Here is a 26898-nt window from a genome sequence, read left to right as displayed (position 1 = left end):
ATTGTGCGTAAAGAAAAATAAAAAAGTAAGTCGTCTAAGTATAATCGGTTTCTGAAAATATTTTAATTTGCATAGGAAAAATTATCCATAAATATGGGTTTCGCTGTCTCTGTTGGGAGCATGCGATCGTCTACCTTGCACGTGCTCCAAGGAAAAGTACAATTGGATGAACTGCACTTCACAAGTCATCTCCGTATGATCGGTTTTTGAAAACATTTTAGTTTGTACAGAAAAAAGTGTCTATAAATATGGGCTTCACTGTCTCTGTTGGGAGCATGCGATCGTCTACCTTGCACGTGCTCCAAGGAAGAGTACAAGTGAATGAACTGCACTTATTTCGCAGGACCCCCTCTTCACCCCTCCCTGACGGGATGAGGGACCGATACTCGAAACGCAGCCTGAAAATATTCGGAATACCTAGGGACGATTAAAGCCGAAAGAGGGGACTCACAGCGACGCCTCGCACGCCGGTCTTCCATCACCCGCGGCCCGTAGCCCGTACCCATCGCATCGTCGTTCGTCGCCAACGCGCCACCGGCGTCACTTCAATTTCACTCGACATTAAAAACGGAGAAGAATTTCATTTCGTCAGAAATTATCAGATGCTATTTTTTTCACCCCCTCTCCCCTCCCCTCCCCCGCCCCGCCCTCTCCGCGGCGTCTCCAGATGGGAATTCCTCCCGCAGAAATGTCGAGCTTCCGCCGTTGCCAGACCTGGTGAAACACTGGGATTTTGACAACGGAAGGAGGGGAGGGGCGAGTCGACCACAAGGACCGTGGATGCACCGCGATACCAATGGAGGGTCTCTCGATGTCATAAACCGGAATAAAGAATACAAAGTTTGTACTTTTTTTGTAATCTTTGATAAAGTCATTCCCGAATTCCTCTCTTCCGTCCCGTGTCTAATTCCTTTGTTCCCTGACGTACCCCTCTTCCCTCGGTCCATATTTTACTGCCGTGATAACGAAGAGAGCAGTAAAAACAAAAATGAAGTTCTGAAAAAACGGGCTCAGAACCGTCTGATCGAAAAATTTTAATGAAAAGAGCCTCCGTTCTTTGTCAAAGTACCACTGATCATCCGAAAGACTCCTATGAAATCGTTTGGATGATTGTAGGTCGACCCATTTTATTTAAATTGCATAAAAAGGGTTTCCTATTCATTTTCATATTAGGCTAGTATCAGGCGAGACAGCCGTAAGTGCATGCTTTGCTTCTGCATGCTCTCAGTTTCATGGTTGCATTTTGGACACACGACGAACATACATTTTCAGGTTAGAACTCGGCAGAAGAGGGCGTCACTTTACTTGAAAGCACTGTTTTCATTGGCTCGCTGGAGGAATAATGTCACTTACTGCTGTCTTGCCTGAGACTACGTCATTTTTTGCGCGCTTACGGCTTTCTTATATTGTTTTATATGTCTCATTTTCATGCAATTAGGATGAATTTTGCTATTTTAGGTATTTCAGTGATGTCATCGAAAGGTGATCGGCGAATTTTGAAGGAAACTCGATTTTGAGAATTTGACACTTACTGCTCTGTTCGCTATCACGGCAGCGATGGATGCGCCACGATACCAATGCTGCCGTGCTAAGGAAGAACAACGTATGCACATTCGAGAGTTGCCAAATTTCCTTTGAAAAAATGTTTATTTATGAGGAAAATTATGAATATTTTCGCTTGATATTTTCAGGGACTTTAGATCAAAACACATAGAATATTCTCTGAAAAATATTCGTAATTTTCCTCATTAATAAACATTTTATCAAAGGAAATTTAGTAACTCTCGAATGTTGTATTATGAATATTTTTCCTTGAAATTTTCAGGGACTTCAGATCAAAACACATTTGTAGAATATTCTCTGAAAAATATCCATAATTTTACCAGGGAATCCGTGTTTAATCGAAGAAAATTTGACAACGCCTGCATGTTCATACGGCGTTTTTCCTTAGCACGGCAGAATGGAGGATCTCTCGTTGTCCCTGAGCGACAAGTAATGTAAGAGGCAACACCGGTTCGAGCGAGAGATCGGTTAGTCCCTGTGTTGAGGAAAAGAGCAGCAAGTCCAAGCTAAAATGAGCCTTAGCGCGGATAAAAACACGTTGTGACCGCGGTCGATGCTGTCGTGCACTTACTGCTCTTTTCCCGAGTACCAACTCGGCCGGCGGAAACGGAGCATTGCTGAGCTCGGCGGGTTCCGTAGCCCCGAAACTTTCCGCGCGCTTCTAATTAATTCTGAAAAGTTGGAAAAATACACTGCTTTAATGGAGCCGAACTAATAAATTCACGCCAATGAATGTGCCGCGTAAGCGTGCGGGCGAAATCCACGCGCTGGCGTTCGCTTGGGAAAAACATCGTATGAACATTCGGACGTTGCCAAATTTATTTCGATAAAATTCTACATTTCAGGAGAATCTACGAATATTTCTCGATACACTTTTCAGAGAATTTTCTCCGCAGTCAAAACAAGCGTGTCTGCAAATTTCGAGGGAAAAAAATTCAAAACTTATTTCGAAATCGATGTTTTTATTCGAGGAAATTTGGCAACGTTTGAATGTCCATACGGCGTTCTTCTTCGACACGGCGTAGGGAACCGCGCATCTGTGAAAAGTTCGTTTTGCCGGTCACGCGAGGGCAACACACCGCTTTGTGGCGGTGCAATGTTGGACAAATGCTTTAATTGGAATTGATTATTTATTGCCGTAGTCGTTCTGATGGGGAATATTTACGCCGTTATCCGGGACATTTCCGCAAAAACTAATTGAATGCTTTCGTGTATGAAAAATGTACACGTTTTTCGTGTGCGGTCGGCCGAGGCGCCTTCAATATCTCTGCATGCAACCAAGACGACTGCCGGGAAGAGCATGAATGTTATATCCATGCGAGTGAGAGTCCGTGAGCTGCGCAGGAGGGAAAATGGTCCGGATTACGCGCAAAGAGGCTTTTAAACCTGGTTCATTTTATAAGCAACGTGTTTGACGCTAATTTCCCGTAGCATATTGGTGCTTCATAGATATTTAGAGAAGATAGTATCTTATTCCGTAATGAAATTCAATTGATGAGTATGTGTGAGCCTTGGAGTCTATTAAGATGTCAATGGTGAAACTTCAGAAATGCGTAAATCGATTTGCAGCGTTGCAGACATCCTGTCATTCTTTTTGTTTTATATGTAAACTCACTGAACGTCATTTCTTGAAAACGAGATGCACATTTTTGTAGCTACATACAAAGAAGCCGCTTTCGCATACCTCTTTGGCGCTCTACAACACCTAATTCCCTATCCTCCCAAAGCCCCTCAGGGAGTTGCCGCTGCCTCATTTCCTCTAAAACCCCCCGTCGTCACCATTTCACTGGGCGTACCCTTTGCCTCCTCCCAGGAGGAACCCATACTCACGCATCTTCTTTGGCAGCCCTCCTGCTGTCATCTTGTTGACATGGCCACTCCAAACAAGCTGTTTGGTCATTCCGTCGAATACAATGTCATTTTCAACTCCCATGCTCTGACACACTCTTACATTGCGGAACCGATCTTCTCTTCTAGAAATGTTCGTAGTTTCATCATCGATGTACGCCATTCTGCCGTGCAACGCACAAACGTAGTAAACGCTATTTTACAATTTTTGGAAACAATGTATCATAGCAGAAAAACTTTTGTACCTTGGGACAATGTTTTTATAGAATTCTTTTGCACATACTATCAAGAACTTAACCAGAAAATTTGAGGTGCGTGGGTAAAATAGTTTTTACGAGTAAGTGTTACGAGTTTTTACAAGTTTTTATAAAGTGTTAAGTTCCAAAAAACGAGGGAAAGTCTTGATGGATTTACGGCGTTTTTGCTTAGCACGGTAGAATTTATAGATCACACCAACAAGTACTTACTGCTAAAGAAAAACGCCGAATGGATCCGGAAAAATCGCTTAATTTCTCCTGATAGAATATTTACTTTTACGAAAAATAATGATTATTTTTCTGGAGATTTTCGGACTCTTTAAGTCAAATTACAAACGGATTTCATTTTGCGAAAAGGAACCAAGAGCAATCCAATGTTGCTGGGATTGTACAACTTAAATTCTTTGCATTAAATTACAGGAATCATGCAAAAAATTAAATTTACAAACGTAGTTCTTGTCTCGACATTACAGTTAATTGCCAGTAAGGATAAAACTTGTATGGATGCTCAGTTTATATTTGTACGGTAAGAAAGTTGCAAAATCCTACGGACATTGGAATGCGTTTAATTTATTTTTGCAAAACGGAATCCAAATACATCTCTGGGAAAATGGCGAATCGACATTTACAAGATTCTCAATATACTTATGTTTTTTCATTGATAGTTTGGCCTGTACGGCGTTTTTCTGCAACACGGCAGCGTAGCGAGACAGAAATTTGGCTTCGTTCCGTGTAATAAAACATAAGTACCGATTATGAGAGCGCCCCCCCTCCCCCTTCCGATATTGTCCAGGGGAAAAGGCGTTTCTTTCCAATTTGCTGATTAATTTGATTCACAGCCCCTTAACCTTCTTCCGAGTCCTCGGCGCGCATCCGAAGGCGAGAGGGCGGGGGTGGGGTGTTTTCAGAAGCCATTTGAGTCTTTTTTCGAGCCTTTTTTTTCGCGCCCGTTCCGTCTGAAAAACTCTCGCGCGCTGCATTGTTTTGATAACTAAATGCATTCATTATCGCAGTTTATGGGCGCCCTTGCTCCGCGCTTTAATTCGTCGTTCCTCGGACGAAAAGTCGAATCTGTATTTTCAGATGAGCCCCGGGAGACGTGGAGTTATACGAAGGCAAGGGCTCACGAGAAATTAGGAAATGGGCTCTTGCGTCGGAGGAGCGACGAATTTTGCACTTTGCGTCGGGTGTCCCCTCCGCGAGTGAAACGGCTGTACGTTACGTCGTGAAACATCCTCGAGTAAATCAAAACGGCTCGGGGTAATGTTCGTTCATTGTTTCATTCATTGCATAATGTGCGCTCGCGTTTAATTCCGCCCGTTCTTAACTTTCGCCTGAATCATAATTTCAACCCTCGCGAAAATAAGCTTTTTTTCGTGCGTTAATGTAAGAAACTGCAATATTTTCCTCACCCCGTGGGTCGGAGCAGCACGCTACATCTGGGAGAATCAGCAGAGCGGTTTGGCTCATTTGCACCGAGTTTAGTAGGAGGAAACTGAGTCACACTGGATGGAACTGAAAAAAAAGTTCTATTTTCAAATAGAACAAGTGGTGAGGCGTGAATAGTCGATTATCGATACTTCCCCGTTTAAAGCTGTAGTAAGGAGTTGATTGTTAAGGTGTTCGTTGCAAACAGTCTGGTTATCGATCCTTTTGCACGGGTTTAAATGGCAGATTAATCGAAAAATCGCAAAGCAAGCCGCGCCAATGAATAGAGTCTGTGTTAGATTTTAAGTTCAGTGCTTATTTTAACACTTGAAATGGTTTTTCTTGACTTGATCGGGTTTCTGTTTCTTGGGAAAAATTCTAGAGTCTGCTAATTATTTTTTAGACATGTAGTAGTTTTCCATACCATGAAACAAGTGCAAAAGCGCTCGCTCCGTGATTTCAGTGCACTTCACTGGCAAAATAAACGCTGTCTCTTTACGTCAAAATTAACCTCAGATGTAAGTCTCTTTATCACGAGAGAAAATTTACTTTTATTAGCTTTTGCTTCTTGTTTTCATTTAATTTTTGATATACTCTTTATTCCAATATGTTTGTCACGCATTCTGCATGAACCGCTTCATCATTCTTACCCAAGCATTCTTCAAACTTATTATCTCTCCCCTGTTTCTACATTTTCTTTCACATGTAATGCTGTTTCGTCGTTCTTAATCTCGCCAAGCACAGTGCGGCTGCCAGTCGGCACAAAACCCATACTAGCGCCTACAAGACTGCAGAAATACTTCAAGCATTGCGCCAAACGCTGTGCGGTCGCCAGTCGGCGCGAAAGTGCATATTAGCGCCTACAGGACTGAAGGAATACTTCACGCATTGCGCGTTCACAACAGTGCGCAACGTGGCCTACATTTTGTAATGAGGAGCTACTAACCATGGCTTATCCATAAAACTGCTTATATGCATAAAAAAACGAATGACACACATGTAGTCTCTGGAATTAGACAGAAACAGTTATTCCTCTTTACAAAATGTATTCCAATCATTGTCACTGTTGGTAGTTTGCAAATGCTTCATTTTTTTTACAAATCATGAGATACTAAGACAGCCTCTTTGAATTGCATCAAATGAGCTTCTTCGTGACTAAAATTAATCAGGAACATCTACGAGTGATTTTCAAAACAATTATTCCTCTGAACTTCAAACTGACGCAATGAACAAGTTCCAATTTAATTATATAGCGCTCGATTCCTAAACAAAATAAGCGTCCTTCATTGTATCACAGCGACATCGCTCGCTGTGCGATTTTTTTGAAGTTAAAATTGTGTTATTTGAAGCTTTTGTGATATTGTTCAACTTCATGCCAACAATACCCGCATTGTAGTAAAACAGGAATGTCGAATTATCACCCCTTTTTACTGCATCCAAGGAAAAAAGAAACGGGGAGAAAGGACAATTGGTGCAAAAACCGGAAATTTCCTTAGCAACGAATTATTGTCTTAGGGAGAAAAGAGTTTTCTCAAGAGACACTCTCAGCTCACAATTCGTGTGCGTGGGAGAGAGCGTAAATAAATGTAATGAGCAAAAAACGAGCCGAGTTCCCGTGTTGAAAGGACAAAAAAAACGAGTCCAAAAGTGTTGATTGCTTTTCCCCCTCCTTAAGTTCATTTATTTATTTGTTTATTTTAATTAAAGGAGGAGTGAAAAACGCGGCAATCGTGCCCCGTTCCTTCATTTCGAACAGTTCGTTGCTTTCGTACCTTACACGGTGGCTCGTTGAAAGGAGCGTTTCCAACATAACGTTGCTGACTAAAGGGTGTACCTTCATTTTCTCGTGAGCCCTGTTGTCCGTGCAACTTCATGCTTTCGGCGGCTCACGACGAGATAGGGATACGTTCTTACGTCAGAGGAGTGACGAAAAAGTTAAGGACTTGAAGAGAAAAAAAGAAAAAAAATGCCTAGCATTATCTCTGGGCGTTGTAGCTACGAAAGCGTTGTAATCCCTCGCAAGAATCTATTTTTCGAAGACATGATGGTTTTCTTACTGTAGGCTCGTAGAAATGGTTCTTAAGGTGTAATGTCAAAAGCCTTAGGAACCTTTTTCAATCGCGGTGAAAACCCTTAGGGGCATCCCTACGGAACGAGTCTAATTAGAGCACGACCATATGGATTGCATTTTGCGATGAGGAACCGCTCGCTATCTCTCGCTCTTCCATGAAAGCACCTTTCTGCAAACGGAAACGAATGGCATAAATGCTGTTTCCAAGTAAAAATCAAATTTTCGGATAAAAATGTTGCAACCCTGAAATGAACCGATTATTTTCCAAATCAAGAAAAACGAGAAAACCCGTTTCATTTGCTTTTTGACGATCTTCGAATTCCAAACTGTGCGTTCTTTTAGAAGGCTATCAGACATGATTGATTATTCCAGAGAGCGCAAAAAAAGCAACAAAAACACAACCCCTCTACCACCTAAATAGAGATTGGCCCTTTCGTGATCTGGAAAATAATCGGTTCAAATGCAGTTACGTTCTTTCTGCTGGGAAACAAATTCGGGCGAGAAGCTCCAAGATCGGGCGAAGAAAGGGAAATGTATTAATATGCACCGAATCCGCGGAGTATTATCACGTTAGGAAGTGGCAGGGGCAACGTTCGGCCGTGGCAGGGAGGGGGATGGGGGAGGGATGGGAAGCTGAGAAAGTTTTAAGGTCTCCGGTGGGACGGAAAATAACAAGCGGCTGGTCAACCGCTCTCTTGTCCGTCTCAACGGGGCTAATGCTCTCCTTTCGATTCCCGCGGCGTCGCCAGCTGCGATTCCACATTCTCCAAATACGGAGGCCTCACCTGCCGTGCTAAGGAAAAACGCCGTATGCACCCTCAGGCGTTGCCAAATTTCCATTTATGAAACACGAATTTCCTGGTAAACTTATGAATATTTTCCTACCACAAGTACCCCTGCTACTTCCTAACGTGATAATGCTCCGCGGATTCGGTGCATGTTAATAAATTTCCTTTCTTCACCCGATCTGGGACCTGTCCTTTCCTACCTTCAAGTACTTGAGAGTGCGGTTGACCCAGGATGGAAGGACGGATCAAGCTATCAGGGAAAGGAACACCTTAGCAAGGAAGGCTATAGCGATGTTAAATGGAATCCTCTGGGATCAGCGGATTTCCAAAGATAACAAGAGGAGGATATACAACGCTGTAGTAAAAAGTATATTAACATATGGATGTGAAGTTTGGCAGCTGAAGAAACGGACACAGGATATGCTAAGAGCAACGGAGATGGATTTCTGGAGAAGGTCGGCAGGAATTTCTAGGAGAGATCGGGTCCGTAATGATAGAGTGCGTCAGATAATGGAAGTCGAAAATGACATCGTGTTCGACGTCATGACCAAACAACTTGTTTGGTATGGTCATGTCAATAGGATGACGGAAGAGAGGCTGCCAAAAAAGATGCTTGATTGGATTCCTCCTGGGAGGAGGCGTAGGGGACGCCCAGTGAGAGGTTGGCGACAGGGGGTGTTAAGTGAGATGAGGGAGTGTCAACTCCCTGATAACCTGTGGGAAAAGACCGAGCTTTGTGGCGATTAGGTGTCGCAAAGCGCCAAAGAGCGCTATAACAGCGACTCGTATGAATGTATGTTCCACAAAAATAGACGTTTTATCGAGAGCAAGTTGGCAACTCTCAAATGATCATACGGCGTTTTTCCCTAGAGCGGCAGCTTAGGGCCTTGTTCATATTCGTTTCTTAAACAGCTCTTTTCCTTACGAAGGCCTCTTACGGCTCAAGCGTATTCAAGGGAGGTTCAACGCGGCCTCCAACATAGCATACAAATTACACTTTTTACATGGATCTAGTGATATTTATCAGTTTGCCTTTGGGAAAGGTCCTTACAAAGGTAACAAGGTGGTGAAATTATTCTGGGTCCACACTTTTCTGCGGAGAAATTAAGGCGAAAAAATGACAAATATTTTCATTGGATTTAAGAGTTTGAATTTTAATGAGGACCAGTGCAAGACCGTTAAACTGACCAATTACAAACAACATTCGCGGAAAAAATAACTTGGCGACGAGCCCTAATATATATATGAGTCGCTTTTATAGCGCTCTTTGGCGCTGTGCGACGCCTAATCGCCACAAAGCTCGGTCGTCCCACAGGTCATCAGGGAGTTGACAATCTCTTATCTCATTTAACACCCCCTGTCGCCAACCTCTCACTGGGCGTCCCCTACGTCTCCTCCCAGGAGGAACCCAATCAAGCATCTTTTTTGGCAGCCTCTCTTCCGTCATCCTATTGACATGACCATACCAAACAAGTTGTTTGGTCATGACGTCGAACACGATGTCATTTTCGACTTCCATTATCTGACGCACTCTATCATTACGGACCCGATCTCTCCTAGAAATTCCTGCTGACCTTCTCCAGAAATCCATCTCCGTTGCTCTTAGCATATCCTGTGTCCGTTTCTTCAGCTGCCAAACTTCACATCCGTATGTTAATATACTTTTGACTACAGCGTTGTATATCCTCCTCTTGTTATCTTTGGAAATCCGCTGATCCCAGAGGATTCCATTTAACATCGCTATAGCCTTCCTTGCTAAGGTGTTCCTTTCCCTGATAGCTTGATCCGTCCTTCCATCCTGGGTCAACCGCACTCCCAAGTACTTAAAGTGCTCGCAGCCTTTGATCTGCTGCCCATCCTCCAACTCAATGCTTTGCTGATCACCGCCAAAAGTCATCTTCTCAGATTTGGATATGCTGACTTCCAGACCCCACTTCCGATACTCTTCTACTAGCTTGCGCATCATGTATTCCGCGTCATCTTGATCTTGAGCAACCACCACCTGGTCATCAGCAAAGCACAGAGTAAACAGAGTTTCGAGATCACCCAAGGGGACACCCATACCAGAGCATTTCTTTTTCCATTCTTTTAGCACGCACTCGAGATAAATTTTAAATAATGTTGGCGACAAACAACATCCCTGTTTTAAACCCTTAGTCACATAAAATCCCGCTGACAACCCCCCATGGCACTTAACTTTGGTAAAACTCCCTTTATAAAATCGCTTAACAGCGTCAATCAACCCCCCGTTAAAATTCGATTTTTCCAAGGCCTCCCAAAGTTTCACCAACGGCACGCTGTCATACGCCTTCTGGAGATCCACAAAAATTAAATGCAGTTCCTGAGCTACGGCCATTTTCTTCTCAATGACCTGGACAATAACAAAGAGGTGATCTATCGTAGACCTGCCAGCTCTAAAACCAGCCTGCTCCTCTGCTTCGTGATCCTGCCATTCGTCCTCGATCTTCGCTTTCAGTATCTTCCCGTACACTTTGCTTATTGTCCCGGTCACTGAGAGCCCCCGGTAGTTGTTACAGTCGTCCTTCCTTCCCTTCTTTTTGTAGATGGCCTTGATCCAAGACTCCTTCCACTCCCTTGGTACCTCGTCACCCCTGATGCATTGTTGCATCAGTTTTCTGAGGCACTCAAAGAGCTTGGCAGTCCCGTACTTGACCAACTCGACAGGAATCCCACCAGGACCCGGTGCTTTGTCATTAATTAGCTCTTTAACCGCTTTAATTATGTCACAAGTGTGGATCTCCAAGTTGTTCATTCTTCCGTTGTCCGTGCTGTTGTCTCGAAACTCTGGGCGCCTTTCCGTCAAAAGATCTTTAAAATGATCCTCCAGTTTTTTAAGTGATATCGGAGAAACGATGTCGCGCTTCATGTCTCTACGTAAACCTTTAATTAACTTCCAGCTCTCAGCACTTTTTCTCCCCCCTAGGTAGGTGTTAATTCTAGAACAGTTGCTTTCCCAAGCTTCATTCTTCTTCCGTGTTATGAGGCTCCTAACTTTAGACTGAGCTTTCCTGTAAGCAACTTTATCTTCAGTCTTTTTAGACGACAGAAATATAAGGTGTTTTTGCCTCTTAAGATTTATCTCGTCTTCAATTTCTTCATCCCACCAGTAAGGATGCTGGTATTTATTACTGGTTTTGTGAACACCTAGGGCTTCTTTCGCTGCAGAGTGGATACAATCTTTGATGAACTGATACTGCTCTTCCGTGGTACCCGAGAGTCCATCCCCCAGCTTCTCATCTAAGCGTTTCCGATACAGAGCCTTGACACTAGGGTGCTCCAAACTTTCGATGTTATACCATACTTCATGATTTTGCGTTCCCTGACTCTGCTGTTGCTCAGGCATTGGCTCTTTATCTTTAATCCCTTTAACGGGAAACGCTATATCTGCTCGGAGGAAATGATGATCACTGCCGCAAGAGAGTCCCCTGCACACTCTAACTTGCTGCAATTTCAACTTAGTAGTGTGCTTTACAATTACATAATCGATGATGGATTTCAATCCTCGCGTTGGCTGGACCCAGGTATACTTATGGATGTCTTTGTGTTGAAAAAAGCCATTCAAAATTTTCATCTCAGTTTGAGAACAAATTGAGATGAGCCGATCACCGTTATCATTAACAGCATCCTCCCCAAACGGTCCAACAACTTTACAGTTTACTCGTCGTCCCGTTCTGCTGTTCAAATCACCCATAAGAATGGCTTCCCTGCCAGCACCAACGTTCAGTATTTCATCATTCAGATCTTCGAAGAATTGGTCCTTACATGCGACAGTGGCATCATCATTTACACCGTATACTCCGAGCAGCGTGATCTTATGTCCGTACAGGTTAAGGTTCATTTTGATAATGCGCTGGTTGACGGCCTCCCAAGTGCCCACGAACTTACGTAGGCTTCTCCGCAAAAGTATTGCTACTCCTTGCTGAGCACGCTGATCTTTGGCTACGCCGCTGTAGAATAGATCATAGTCACCGTAATTCTCTGACCCGTGCCCTTTTTTCTTGGTCTCAGTAAGAACAGCGACATCCACTCCAAGTTTCTGAATCTCCGATATCACTTCCGGTAACTTATTTGAAATGCCTTGGACATTCCACGTCCCAAATACCATTGTCCGTTTTCTCAATTTTTGTCGACGTGTCCGTTTAGTTCTAGTGGTACCGAGGCTTGTATTGTTAGGTCGTTTAACAGTAAAACTTTTTACAAGTACCGGGGAGTTAGCCCGATGACTCAACCCCCAACCTGGAGGACCAGGGTTTGATTTCGGAGTTGCCTCTCCTAGACAGGTTGCTTTCACTTCAGCTCAGAGCCCTGTCTGCCCTTCTAGCAGGTGGTTCATACGCCCAGAGGCCGGTGACCATCTCCACTGCCCCCTTTGAGGCAGGGGTTACCAGCTGGGGTCCGCAGGATTGCTAAACCTGTGACAACAGTCCCCCATACGGTAGACGAGCCCTAATGCTGTATGTAAAATACACGGAAAAAACGAGCTTAGGGTTGGGACCTACATGTTAGTGCTGGACACTAACGAGGGTTAGGTCAAATGGAGCCACCAAGTCAGAGTAGTGCTGGGCACTAAACAGCTGGAGGCTGGGTCACTAAGGAAGAAGTAGTGTCAAGCCCTAAAGTGCCTTTGCAGCGAGCGTAAAATATGAAACGACTCCGCCTGGGATCGAACTCGGATTGCGCCGGTGGAAGACCAGCGCGTCACCACCAGGCTATGGTGACTCCGACTTCTCATGGGTGAATTTACACTTGTTAAGCGCAACTACGTCTCGCGGCATCTGATTAGCACTACTCATGTTCAGTGCCCACTTGTACTGCCTTCCGGTGTTGAGCTGTACAGCGCTTAGACGCCAGCCCTCAACTACTCCCCACTAAACGGCCAGTAGTGCTCAACACTAGTCTTGTTTTTTCCGTGTATTATAATTGAAAAGGCAATAATTATAGAAATTTCAAATGAGAAATAGAATATTAATAAAGTTGCACCTCTAAAAAGTTATGAGCAATACCTTTATTGATCTGTAAGAAGAAACACCTCATTGTACATTGTAATTTAATTAAGATTTAAAAATATTGATCCTACAAAGGATTGCAATGATTTGCCACTGTGAAACATATCAGATGTAAACGAAAGAAAATTTATTACAGATTTTGCGAATTTAAAGGTACGCCCCCAACTACATTAAAGTTGGTTCGAAACGTCATATCTTTCCTGAAGACAAGGAGCCAAGATTTCATGATTTGGACCAATTTTACGGAAGATGGGGACCATACCTTAAAATTAACAAATCTACATATTTCTTGTTCATTTTACCGTGGTCGTCATCTGACTGGGAGACTATAGATCCAAAGGGCGACTAGTTCGGTCCTCCGATCGCACCCCAATAATCGTGATCATCTGCTAAAGCGAGACAACCCCTCAGCGCGGTACACAAACTTTATGTCCACTTTTTTTACGTCCACAGACTTTTCGTCCACAATTTTTACGTCAACAGTTCTAAAGCCTACACTATTGTTAAGTCCACAAATGTAAAGTCCCCTAAAATCAAATTCAAGCGTCATATTTTAGTCCGTCCCTTCATGTCATTTAGTCCAAACATTTCAAAATCATGAGTTGAAAAACGCTGACTACGCGAGTTTAAATATTAGAGCCTAACACAGAGCGGAGCGGCGAGTTAACAGCGCAGAACGCGCACTGGCGCCTACAAACCTAACGGGATACTTCGCGCATTGCGCAACGCGTGAAGTATCCCGTTAGGCGCCTGTGCGCGTGTCACGCTGGTTACGCAACGCTTTAAGCAACTATTTCACGTCAGAGGCGTTGCACAGTATCCTACAAGATTGAAGGCGCACGAAATAACTAGTTAAAGAGGACTTTCAATTTTGACTGCATCTGTTACTGAAAAATGTTTTATTTGGCATTGGAGCGTTTCCTAGGTTCCCGCTTTGGTTTTCTTCTTATCATATCCGTACAGTGTACACATGAACATATGTTGAGCGTTCACAACGTTAGTAGTGTACGCTCTTTCCGGCCGTTTTGCAGCGGGTATGTTACTAATGGATCCATTGGTAATAGCCCGCACTGCTCCATGGGAATCGGCGCCATTTTTCGTGGCGGGAAGCAATTCCTAGTTTCTCAATTTTATTTATGTACCATTTCTACCTTTTTTCTCCTATTTTTTCCACTTTATGTAATGCCTTATGTAATGAGTTGTCGCACACTTTTTCACATCCAGAATGTTTAATCAGCATCTTTTCTCTTCGGTGAAGATACTTGGTACAATTTCGACTTTGATAATATCCCATGGAAGGAAGAGGGGGCTTTTGAAAAGCTCCCGAACTCGATGGGCCGAAGTAAAACATAACAAACCGCTTTCGGGGAGCAAAAAACTCGGGGGAGAAAGAAGATAAGGCATCATTGTTCGAAACTCGCCCACGTAGCTCTCAACTTCCTTTGGGCTCTCGGCCGTGGGCTCTGGGACCCCCCCCCCCCCCCTCGTTGCTTGTTCATGCAAACTTAACTCCAGTATTTTCGACCCTCGATAGCCGGTTACTATGTCCGAGCGATCGAGAAGGGTTTTTGCCCGGATTGCAAAAACGCCGCGACGAGGGATTCGCTTCGCTTCTCTGTTGCCGGATTGAAATGAAATTCGGTGGTTTTCTGAGTGCTCGTAGTAAATGACGTGAACTTTATCAAATAATTTGGCAATTTAGCTTCGCCTGTTCTTCGACCTCGCTTCGTCCCTAAATCGGGTCGGATGTTGCTAGGCGTGCGCGAATCCGGCTGTTGCGAAATTATGCCGAAGCAAAATAATACCAAGAGATCGTGGGTTCGGTTCGCGGTATTGTAGACTTCTCGTCATATTTTCGTTTTGACTGGAAGCCTAATCTGTCGTGCTATGGAAGAACGCCGTGGGGACATTCGAAAGTTGCCAAATTTACGAGAATAAAATGCTTGTTTTTTAGGGAAATTATGAATATTTTTCCTCGACATTTTCAGACATTTCAGATCAAATTACAAACAAACTAATCTGAGAAATTGGCAGAAAAAAATATTTTTGCCTTATGGTCATCGATATCATCATTTTTCAGACAAAAGAACTCAAATCTGTTTATCGTTCTCCGAAGTTCTGAAGAATCACCTTAACATATACAGTCATAGCTTTTTCGCTTCCAGAAAGTGGAGGAGAATATAGGATTGGTAGCCACACTGAACAAAAAACTCCGGCCGTGAAAGCCGTAGTTACAGGCTATCTATCTATACTATAAGCTCCAAGACCTCCTAATTTTGCGAAACTGGTGACGCTTAGTTCCAGCGTTCTACCGGGCCGATTTTCATGATTTTTGCGGCTATTGACGGGTAATTGTCTCTAGATAAGCCAACTCTTTTCAGATTTTGAAAATATGGCCCAGGTTTTTTTATATTACGTGGTAAAGTTGCGAATTCTCCCATATAAACAATGTAAATTTATGTGTTTTGTCATAGTTCGTTTGAGCATTCTACTGGGCCGATTTCCATGATTTTTGCGTAAATCGACAGGTAATAGGCTCTAGATGAGCCCGCTCTAATCAGATTTTGGAAAAAGGACCCAGGTTTTTTTAAAATAACGTTATTAAAGTGAGTGAATTTACAGAGTGCTCCGGGACTGCTACCGCTATGCGCGGGAGGATGCGCAGTGGTCGAGGAGGTTCCGCAGTAGGTGTGTAGCCTGCGCATCAGCTCTACACTTATCTACACAAGATTTCCGCCTATAACCTCAAGACGAGCGGTGGCCGAGTCGTCTACGACGTCGGAAGTGTCCACATTGATCAAGGTGTGGGTTCGATCCCCGCCTCCAGAGATACTTAATAATTATCAGATTTAAACAGATCGTTTTTTACTGTAATATTTCATCAAGCAGTCATTCCAAAACGCGTCCTTTTGACTTCAAAATTTTTTTTTTTTCTTTATTCATACATACGAGTCGCTGTTATAGCGCTCTTTGGCGCTTTGCGACACCTAATCGCCACAAAGCTCGGTCTTCCCACAGGTTATCAGGGATCTTTATTCATCAAAACCAAAAATTATTTCATTCTATTAAGTATACCTCATATCGAATTTTTTTAGGGGAAAAATAAAACTAATACTAATAGGAGGGTAAAAATAGGGTCGCGAAGCGGCCCATTGATGGCGCGGAGCGCCTTCGGGGGGTTGGGCCGCGTAGCGGCCAGGGGGCGTAGCCCCCTAGTATTCCCTAGTATTTTTCTAGTAAGTTCCGGGCGTATCACCCGGAGCAATCTAAGCTACGGCTCCATCACCCGAACGGTCCGGCATCTGAGCCCGGAACGGACGAAAAGTCTGTACAGCCCTGACTTTTTTTCAGTGAATCGATCGAGTCTTGGGGTGGAGGTGAGCGAATCTTTGGGTTGAAAATTTGCAACCTCGTTAAAATTACCGGAAGTAGCAAAGGTGATACTCAAGTAGGCTAGCCATTCACGCTAACCGTCCGCGTTCCGGGCTCAGAGGCCGAAAGTTCCGGGCGTATCACCCAGAGCAATCTAAGCTACGGCTCCATCGCCCGAACGGTTCGGCCTCTGAGCCCGGAACGGACGGTATATTTCTATAAGCACGTAACTTTTTTCCGTGCTGGGATGAAACGGGTCTGAGTCTCGTAATTAGTTGCCGGTAGAAAGGGAAGAACAAGTGTGGATGGTTGACGAGTTTTATCGGGAGCTGCCGCGCCCATGCATGGCGGCCGCTCATGCTCGTAGCGTCGGCCGCACTTAGCTGATTGAGCCTCGTCAGAGAAGGTCGCCGGCAGCGGCATTATTTCCTCGGGCCGAGAGTAAAAAGGGCAATTTACGATCGCCTAACGTCCGTTAAAACCCTTAAACACCTCGTCCACGTCCGACCCGCGCTGCCACTTCGAGTTCAGAGCCCCAGCCCTGGATCTGAACACCCAGAAAAACACAGGAAAAATGGATTGCTGATTCAACAATTAAATTGTTAAAAAATATGTCCGATATGTTTCAAACGTACATTTTTAAATACAGTGGAAATCGGATACAATGGCCCTGAAGGGACCGGCCTCATTTGGTCGTTATACCTGATTGTCGTTATAACCGATGCACAAATACACTAAGTCAATGGGAAGTCAATCACGGGTACGATAAAATCGCACGTCGTTATGACCGATATGTCGTTATATCCGATGTCGTAATATCCGATTTCCACTATAGTTGAAAGCTACACTGGAAAAAAACACATTGGATCTAGAGCCCAGACTCTTGAAAACATTGACAAGAAAAAATGCTCTTGATTCAATCAGATTTTTGCTTAAATCAAAAGGAAATCCGCTCAAATTAAGAGGCTTGGTTCTTGATCGAAGCAAAAATCCGATTGAATCAAGAGTATTTTTTCTTGTCGATGTTTTCAAGAGTCAAGACATTAGATCAAATGTGTTTTTTTTACAGTATACTTTAACCACCGGGATGGTTGAATTAGCATTTTTTTTTTTTTTTATTGTAAACAACTGTATTGAAACATCGTCACCTTCCGGCCAAAGTATCACAAGCGCCATGCGGCGTGTGAAAATTTCCGCAGCCATTTCATTTTTTTACACAAAATTTGTCCCGGGAAGCGTTTCGAAAATGTCACTGAATTTTCTTTGTGCTGCTGATAAAATTCAGTGAAATTTTCAAACGGATTCAACCAACAATTCCTCTGCCAAAGTATCACAAGCGTCATGCGCTCACGTTCTCTAAGCGCCTCTAGAAATAAGACAAGCGGAACCAACATAACACGGGAATAGAGCGAGGCAAAGGAAGCGCGTTGGCGACGGCGCAGAGATACAACTATTCGTACTTGATGGATGGCCGTGTTGCGTCTGCAAAATTGAAGGCGCGATAGCGTGAGGCGTGGAAGCCCGAGTACGTCTCTCCTTTTTTCGGCTGCGTTGAGGCTCATATTTTTTTCTCTAGAATTGATGTCTGCTTCAATTTTTAGGATTTATTTGTGGCCCTACATTTAATGCTCGTATGTACCAGCATCGTGACTCACTATGAAGAGAGAGTCGGGTCAGTTTGACTCGGTTCGGAATTGCTAGATTATAGTTCGTCACCTTCCGGCCAAAATATCACAAGCGCCAAGCGACGTCTCTAAAATTCCGCCGCCATTTTATTTTTTTTACAGAGAAATCGTTCAACGAAACTGTCCGAAAATTTCACTAAATTTTCTTTGCGCTGCCGATTAAAATTCAGTGAAAATTTCAAACGGATTTAACGAGCAATTTCTCTGCAAAAATATGAAATGGCGGCGGAAATTTCGAATGGCGCTCGTGATACTTTGGCCGAAAGGTGACGACATGTCGAACATTTTTCCAAACTACAAAATTGTCAAATCGGCAATTTCGTTTTTTCCAGGAAGTTCGGTTATACGAGCTGCAGTGCAATTTTCTCAAAGACTGACTGACCTGTACTGGTATTCATTAGGGCTCAAACTTGTTGACTCTAATTGAAATTTTTGGCACTTTTTGGTTTTATTTTCCCCGCGAAATGGTGTGGACCCAGCACCATTTCACCACCTTGTTACATATAATTCGGACCATCTCTAAGTGTTCTTTTTTCAAGTGAGGAACAGTGAGCTCCTCTCAGTGGCGTGGCGTGCTTTGAGATCTATCGATATTTCCCCATTTAAAGCTGTGGTAAATAATCGATTATTAAGGTGTTCGCTGCAAACGCCCTGTTTATCGATACTTTTCCATAGGTTTAAATGACCGATCAATCGATATATCGCACAGCCTGCCACGCCACTGGCTCCTCTGTCAGAGACAATGTGCGGAAAATAAAGGGGAAGGGTTTTGTGAGAGGGTCTCAGAACTTTGCGGGACACCATTCCTGGATGACTAGGCGCCCAGGCACCTGGCACCAACTTTCTCTCGAAAGTCAATAGAATGAATCGCGAAAGCGTCTGATTATCGGTTCGAATCAGACTCCCTCGGAGCGGAGAAATCTAGTTCATAAGAGACCCAACCTAAACTAATAAAAACAAAAAGCATTTACAAAGTAGTGTAAAAATGAGCCAAGTTAGAGTAAAAGTTCTCCGCTTTCTCACTTCGCCTCCGCCCGGTTATGGAATCTATATTCTCCATTGCTTCATTTCAGAAAATGACCGTCAAATTTTTCCACGCCACTGTTTTCCTCGTTTAGTATGATTTTGGACAATCTAGTCGTCAATTGAGTCCTCTTTGAGTTAGTTAGTTAGTTAGTTAGTTAATATATTTTAAGACATTCAGCGTCACAGACTATTAACGTCTTTACAGAGACTTTTGAAAATGGGTGTATATACGAAAATTTAGATTTTTAAGTTAAGAGAGGCGAAGATTTTCAGAAGTTTGGTAGTAACATTGGGTTCATCGCATGTAAGTGGGTTTGTTTTTCTGTTGATTGTAGGTGAGGTATATATTAAAGAGATCTGTGGTAACACATAAAAAAATGGGTTGTTGATTTTACAGTTAAATTATTACAAAATATGTCTGACATGTTTCAAATGTTCGCCACTGTTGCCACTACGCTTATTATTTTGGTAATTTCTTACCTTCGGGATCATAAAGGGGATCCGAGGCTTCTGTGAGGCTGAACGTTGCAATTTTGGCGGCGACGGAAATCCACGCAGAGAAGCTCCAGATCACGCGGCGTCCAACACGAGACCGGTGCGAACTCGAAAACTTACTACTCTACACTAAATAAGTAACTACGCTTTGTACTTCAAGGTAAACGCACTACGGTTACGATATTCTCTGAAGTAGTACAATCCGATAGAAAGTGTCCACTCGCAGACAAAAGTCCAGAGCTTACTCACAAGTTCTCGTCAACTCGATCATCCCTTTCGGGAAAAAGTCTGAGAGGTCGTAAAAATGTTTAGTTCATTTTAGTTCGATTCGAAAAATGGCGGGAGACTCATCCAGTTAGACAAGACACTTGAGGTATAGGCCTAGAAAAACACGAAATAAGTTATTAGATTCGCACGGTAAGATTACCTCTAACTTGGAACAACTAAATAGTTGGATTTACTACGCAGACAAACGGGAGCTGACGAAAGTACCGTTTTCTCGGTAGATACAGATCACCAGTAATTCACTATGATTCCACCAACTTTTATTAGGGATACATAATTATTTTGACGTAATGGGAAAATAATTCAGTATAATTACTAGGAAATGATAGTCGTGGCCACACTATCAATATTCTACGTCAATATCTGAAGGTTGAGCAGTCAATATAAACAGGGATTAGGCCAGGGAGGGGTGCTAAAGTGCTTCGGCACCTCCGGAAATTCTGACTGGTGGCTCAAGGAGGTCCGGTAGGACTCTTAAGGGAGCTTCATAAACTTGAAAAATCCACATAAAGTAGGGAACATGTATCAGAATGCTTAAATCTGTACCCTGTCTGTTGGTCAATTATCAGTATCTTGTGGGTCAGTATTAAACTACCCGGTCGTTGTTAGTTTTAACAAGTTTTTTTTCAGTCCAAGAACATTACAGAATAATATAACACTGTTTTTCAGGTATATTCAATTTTTAAGTAAATGTTTAATTTTTTTGTATTTTAGACCACCATGTATTTTCAGCTACACAATTTGGAACATTGGACATTTGGATTCGGACGGAATTTCCTCGTCCTTCCGTAATTGTGCTCTACGTCGCCATTTCTGCTTTCGTTCGGTCTCTAAACCGGATTTACGTGCATTTAAAAATATAATTAAGTCTCCTTTATTTGTGTGCGTAATCAATCCGACCATTAAGTTTTTCCGTGAAGAAAAGAGATTTCCTTTCAATTCAAAACTTTCACTCATTCTTTCGTGCATGGATTTGAGGATAATATTCGGGCCAGAGTTGATAAATTAATCTGAGGAAGACCGCAGCGAACATAGACACCATCTCTTCTTGCTACTCCAATGACGATTTATTGATAAACCATAAGTTTGTGGAAAGTAGAATTTGCAATGCACAGAGGCACTGTTTCAAATGTGAATATAGAGGGTGCCTAATGACAGAACGAGTTATGCATGGTGTCTCCCATTCTTGACTTTCTCAGTCCTTCACACTTCCCTGATAAAACCCGACGAATCCTGCAGTTCCTCCCTAGATCCTCATCTCTGGAGTCTCTTGGGAAAACTGTACTTTTCTCCGGAACTCGACAAAAAAATATCGGCATTTTCTTCTTTAGAACAACTTTTTTTTTGCGCCAAATTGAAGCAGACCGCTAGAAAAAGGAATACAGAAAAAATAAACGAACGAAAAAGTTTTGAGGGAAAACGGAAGTTATTCCTCGTTTTCAACACCGACCAATTGACGGATTTCTGAAAAATTTCCAAGAAATTATCCATTTTACAATGAATCCAAGTCGGAACATCAGATTAAGAGGAGTTGGAGTCATGAGCAGGATTTCAATTCTTTCGATCAAGGCAATAGCTTAACTCGAACATCGAAGCTCCCTGCCTTAACCCTGCTTTTTCGTTATACATTTTTGGGGAAAAAAATATCCGATCGATTTTAACGAAATTCTCTGACTTTAAAATAAAATCAACCGCAAACTAGCGCGATTGGCCGACGCGTCCTTTCCTCTAAATAAACAAATTCCCTGACCATCAGCATAATTTCCCCAGATTTTATTCACCCCCTGAATTTCCCAGATTTCTCCGGCCATCACTACACTTCCTCGCTCGACGCGCTGAAAATCACTAGACGAAAAAATTTGAGTCCGGCTATCTGGCGTCGGATCTGCTCGGGGATCAAAGCCCCCCCCCCCCCCCCCCGTCCCCCAGGCGAGCCGGGAGCGGGACCGGCGGCGGCAACAGCGCGACAAACAGAGCGTATTTTCGAGGGTTAATTATGAGACGAATCAGATAAGATAGGACGCCTTTGAGCGGGACGATACAATATGCAGAGCATGCATGCATTCAATCGGGCGGATTGCGTTCGGCGGGCGCGGCGGGGCGGGGCGGGGGCGGGGGCGACGCGACGGCATTGTGCCGCGCCTCCGTGCGCCCTAATCAGCTTATCAACATGTCGGGAGCGTTCAAGGGCCGGGCCCGCCCGGGCTCCGGCGTTGATGAATGACAAAAGTATCAAGTCACGTCGCCCTTTTTCATTGTTTCTCTCATCCGTTTTTTAGGGCTCCTCAGCTGACGCGCTCAACCCCGGCTCCCCCCCCCCCCCCGTAACGACCCCCCACTCCCTGCCACTCCGGGAAACCGCATATGTGCAGCGTTTCCAAAGTATTTTCTATTCGAGGAGGATCCGGATGCGCAGATGAAAATATTTCGACGGCGTGAGTTCACAATCACCTATCTCCTAAAAAAATAACATAATAACATTCCCAATTGAAAGGTACTTATCAGGTACTGTTTTAGATTTTTAACCATTTTTATTTTGATTCATCCGACTGAGGATGGCTGAATTTTCAGCCGAAACGTTTTGGTTTTGTGTATGTGAAATTTTAGCCTTGTTACCCGATTTTTAAATTGTTTTTTTATTGTATATCTTGTCACGGGCTGCAGAGCATCTGTCACAATTCATCTCCTAAAAAAATGTATCCCAACTTGGAAAGAATCGTTGTCACGATTAAAACTTCGCTTGGTAAAATTAATTGACTTTTTGAGACGACGCGACCGGTATTTTCCGCAAAGTGAAGAGACACTACTGAGAAAATGGTTTTATTTGCTGTGCTGCAACTGATATGTCTCAGCTCATTACGTTATGAATCTAACTTTGAAATCAAAGTTTGTTTTCTTGTGATATGTATTGTGTCGATTTTGGCAGTTTGCGATGATTTTAGCGCAGAATAAAATATAGAGATGGAGAACCTCAGAATCAACCGAGGGATTGGGTCATTTTGTGTTTTATTTTTCGTATTAACTAAACTTCTATGATAAGTTTTTCTTTTTTGTGCATCGTTTTGTCTATCAATATCGATAACCTCCTTGCTGAATAATATATAAATTAGGAGTAGAGTCCACTCCACAAAAGCAGAGTTAACTCAAAAACAAGAGTTCATTCCGCTCTGTAAGAGCGAAGTTAACTCCGAAGAAAGAGTCGATTCCGTTTGGCACATGGCTTAGGTTTTCTCAGAGCGAAAATAATAGGCTTCGGAATAAAATGAGCTCCGGATTTCACTGGAAGATTTTTAAGACAGTAACTCTGAGGAAGTAACAAGTTAAGATGATTTGCAGGTGCATCTTAGGGTCCCGGCCTGAGTGTCTTTCCGCGCCTCCCCGTAATGCATTCAAGAGGTGGAGCGAGTTAGGAGGGAGCGAGAACAGAGGTTTCAGACGCCGCCACTGAAAGCGTCCTTTCGGGGCGACGTGTCTTGTTTGCAGGACCAGGTCGCGAGTCCAAGTCGGTCGGCTCCCTCGTCACTGCAATTTCAAAGTTAACTGCGAAAAGTTCCGCTGCAGAAATAAAATTATGAAGTTTCTCCCAAGTTGCCGTATCAAATTGCCAGGTTAAAATACTTTCGAAGCAGTTCAGCAGCCTGTGGGAAAGAAAACCTACGAAACCGAATATGGAGGCGCCCGCCGCGTTGCGAGGTTAAGCACTGAATCGTCGATTTCTAGACGGAAGAACGTGACTCCATTCCAAGGTTGCCAAATTGACTCGAACAATTAATTTATTTTACAAAAATGTACGTAAGCAATTTTCATCCAAAATTGGTCTGTTTTTTGCTTGGAATCTAGAGAAAAATCAGGGAAATTTTCAGTCAGAAATGCCCAAGATTCTCTTGATTAATAGGCAATTTGCGAGGGAAAATTTGGCAACATTGAAATGGAGTTACGTTCTTTCGTCCAGGAGACGACGAATTGTCGAAAGAACGTGACTGCATCTCAACGCTACAAAATTTCCTTTCGCATATTGTGATTCTCCTGGAGAACTTTTAGACGTTTCTGCGGGGCGATTATTGAAACTGATAGACAAAGCGATAGACAAATATGACATAGGGGGTATAAAGCAATTCTATTGGTTGAAATGGGTGGTTCTCATCGACTAAGGGGGAAAAGGATAGACTAACTGTCGGGTTTCTCGTGGGTTGCCGTTACTTAGTCGATTACCTACCTCCTTTGTCCATTGCAACAACCCGTTTCCACCAATAGGATCCCTCCAAATCCGTTTTGTCGTCTTTGTCTATCACTTTCTCTATCAGTTTCAATAATCGGTCCGCTGGCTTGAAATGTCTTTGAGCTTGTTTTCGATTACACGGAAAAATGAGCAGAATTTTGGACAGAGAATGTGCGGTCATAATTTCGCAAAAAAATTAGTTGTTTTTGTTAATTTTGCAGCCTCGCGCTCGGAATTGAATTACGTCTTTTCGTCCGAGAAACCGCAAAATTTCGATAGCAAATATTTAAAAACACGGGATTCGAATCCTCGATTGCAGAGTCTCAAAATTTCTGCCACTAAACCTTATCTTTTTTCAAGCGTGTCATCGAACATTTTTGCAAGAAATTTTCGGATAATATTCTTGGAGAGGCTGAGATAAATCACAAGAAATGCCGTACAATCAGGATGATGATGAGGCATTCTCAGAAAAATATACTTAAAAAATGACGAAAAATTTACAAAGTCACAAGCCGAGTTACGGGGTTTTAAAATTCCATCTTTAATGTCCTCGCCTAGATTCATTTCCGCACAATCATAATGGTATGTATGTATGAGCCGCTTTTACGGCGCGCTAGGGCGCTCTACGACGCCTATTCTCCACAGGAATCTGTCATGGTAGAGATCCTCCGGAATCATAATGGTACCTGAGCAAAAAATGGCACGAAATTTACCAAATATTGCCTATTGAATGTCTGAGTAAGCACTGCTATGCGCAATTTTCTGCGAATAAGGTTTAGATTGCTGATCCGAATGCTCACCTTTTGGGTCATCCGTCATTGCGGGCTAATCTGACCAGCTGTTACTCCACGTTTACTTTCGAGGGTAACTTTTACACATTGAGTACCTAGAGTCGTAATGTAACTGGATGAGCTGGCGCCGCTTTTAAGCATTTTGAAGGTCCCGAATTCCGAGATTCCTGTGTTACGCCGGGTCACTTTTTCGGTACATAATCGATTGTTTGCGATAGACGGGTACCCGGTCATCCGTAAAAAACAAAGAAGATAGGAATCACCACGTTTTCCACACCGCCATTTTGGATCGAACATGTATCGAAAAAGTGACCCGGACTCGGCGCACACCGGGCTCAGAACTCGTCGAGCAGAACATGGCGCCGCAGCTCTCCCATTTACATTACGACTCTATTTATTCTCTATGCTTTTACACCATTGGGATGATGATAGTGCAGAGTCTCTAAAATGTATTTAAGTCTGGTCAGAAACAAAATTTTGAGGCTTCCGCAGTTCATGAAAATTAAAATATTGCGATCCTCCGAAGGAAAAATTCTAAAAGACGCAGACCGTTATTTTAACGAAAAACTTGGTTGCTTCCAATTAAACCAGATCCATATGACGAAAGCTGTTAATTCGTGGCCTGTCTGGTGGTCCAGTGCAGTTAGGCGTGAGATGCGAGATGTACACGCTGGAAGTGGGAACGGATTCTTAATGGAACAATCGTGTTGGCGCGTGCATGTGGTGCGAGACTGCGGGAGGAGGTAATCCTATCGGCCGTGTTGCGGGTGGTATGCGTTTATGCGCGGTTTTGAAGGCGTCGCCGAGTGAGCTTCGCCGCTCGGCTGGGTATCGTCGTGAGACGTTGCCGAAACGCCAAGCAAATTCCCAGATGCATGATAAAGGGTCGTACTTGTTATCGTTCCTTACATGCCTCCTTTCCTTAGCGCGGCCTCAAATGATATAGATCGTAATTGTTTTCAATTAATTGCATCCTTGAACATAGCATTCTACACTAGGAAAAAGGCTATCGCTATCCAGAGTCTAGACTCTTGAAAATTTTGACCAGAAAAAGTGCTCTTGATTCAATCGGATTTTTGCTTTAGATCGGGAGCCAATCCTCTTGATCAAAATATTTTACTAATATTTTACTTTCGAATTTTCTACAATAAAATCAAAATTTTCGACATATTTTTTCTTTTTGTCACAATTTTAGTATCTTTTGCTGCGGAAAATAGTTTTGATCCTTCGTAAGGGTCAATTGGACGTATTTCTATCAAACAGAACTAAGTGCCATGATGGGAGGAAGGGAGAGGGGGGCTTGGGTTGGCGAGTGTTGCGGAACGCGATGCTCGTTCCGTCCTATACTCGCAACGCTTTTCCATGGCGCTTAGAACGCGCTTTCCGGGATTCTAAAATCCTCTAAAGGAATTCAGTTTGGCGCTTAAATCCGTTTAATAGAAATACGTCCAAATTCCCGAGTTATACTACCAAATTTCACTCTAGGATTCACAAAAGTTGTCCTTTTTAAGATAGTCGAAAATGTAAATGTGTAAATGGGTGATTTCACGATAACAGGAATAGTTAAAATGTGAAATACCTTAGAAATAAAAGTGCACCAATTTTAACAGGATTTCATTACCTCATTTTAAAGGTATTAAACTTCCTTTTTCCAGCTTTGGCACGCTCTATTTTGATTCAGTGCAAAGTTAAAGTGATTGATAAACAAGCCATTGAATCAGGTATCAGCGCTTCCCGCGGGACTGCTGGAGGTCCACGCAAACATGGCGGCCCTGCCAAATTGTGTCGGTTACGTAACAGACACAGCGTAACCGACACTCAAAAATGTGAGATTAAAGATGATACAACAGATGAAACTTGGCAATTCTTGAGTTATGAGGTGGAATTAATGCTGCCTTAAAAGTTTTCTAAACTTTGGAGACTTCCTTTTAGTTTAATACTATTAAATTGAGGTTTTTGCGTAGTGAGGAATTAGTGCTACACACGTAAAAATCACTGGTTTTCATAATAATTAAAGTTTTCATTGTAAAAAAAACTGACTTA

At 43.1% G+C, this 26898-nt stretch overlaps 2 protein-coding genes across 4 annotated transcripts in view; both read right to left on the bottom strand.

The window, feature by feature from the left end:
• Positions 1-26898, bottom strand: part of LOC109031262 (uncharacterized) — a 599201-nt gene that overhangs the window by 424319 nt on the left and 147984 nt on the right. The gene's annotated exons all lie outside the window — the stretch shown is intronic.
• bru3 (CUGBP Elav-like family member bruno 3) overlaps positions 1-26898 on the bottom strand; it is an 854644-nt gene that overhangs the window by 721930 nt on the left and 105816 nt on the right. The window contains exon 2 of one of the 3 annotated variants that reach the window (XM_019042674.2): positions 19546-19941. The exons of the other annotated variants lie outside the window; for them this stretch is intronic. The gene's annotated coding sequence lies outside the window, so the exon portion shown is untranslated. The remainder of the gene's footprint in view (positions 1-19545; positions 19942-26898) is intronic. 3 annotated transcript variants of the gene reach the window in all.

Source organism: Bemisia tabaci, chromosome 4 (genome assembly GCF_918797505.1).
Source record: "Bemisia tabaci chromosome 4, PGI_BMITA_v3".
Classification (NCBI taxonomy): Eukaryota; Metazoa; Arthropoda; class Insecta; order Hemiptera; family Aleyrodidae; genus Bemisia; species Bemisia tabaci.
This window is presented reverse-complemented; position numbering and strand designations above follow the sequence as displayed.